The following is a 336-nucleotide window of genomic DNA, read 5'->3' as shown; positions in this document are numbered from 1 at the left end:
GGTTCAGTCTTAAACCTAGCGCCTTCGATAGCTCAGCTGGTAGAGCGGGGGACTGTAGGCAGAAGTGTCGGAAATCCTTAGGTCGCTGGTTCGACTCTGTCTTTTTTAAACTGCCCACCTTTTATTTGTTTGTCTGGGTTTCTTGCAGCAGCAAGCAGAGCTTCACAGTCCACCGCTGGAAGGCAAAAGAGCATTCCCTGACCGGGAATCGAACCCAGGCCGCGGCGGTGAGAGCGCCGAATCCTAACCACTAGACCACCAGGAAAAGGCGGCTTAGATGCTCCCCTGATAGCAGCATGAGAATAAGCATACAGCATTTCTGGCCTCTGTCATGTC

At 52.7% G+C, this 336-nt stretch overlaps 1 non-coding gene across 1 annotated transcript; it reads right to left on the bottom strand.

Annotated features, from left to right (window-relative positions):
- Positions 1-193: 193 nt before the first annotated feature.
- trnae-cuc (transfer RNA glutamic acid (anticodon CUC)) lies at positions 194-265 on the bottom strand. The gene has a single exon. It is a non-coding gene; the product is annotated as a tRNA-Glu (tRNA).
- Positions 266-336: the final 71 nt, after the last annotated feature.

The sequence above is a fragment of the Sinocyclocheilus grahami genome, unplaced genomic scaffold (assembly GCF_001515645.1).
Source record: "Sinocyclocheilus grahami isolate Dianchi unplaced genomic scaffold, SAMN03320097.WGS_v1.1 scaffold2367.1, whole genome shotgun sequence".
Taxonomy (NCBI): domain Eukaryota; kingdom Metazoa; phylum Chordata; class Actinopteri; order Cypriniformes; family Cyprinidae; genus Sinocyclocheilus; species Sinocyclocheilus grahami.
Note: the sequence above shows the minus strand (reverse complement) of the source record. Positions and strands in the feature narration are given on the sequence as shown.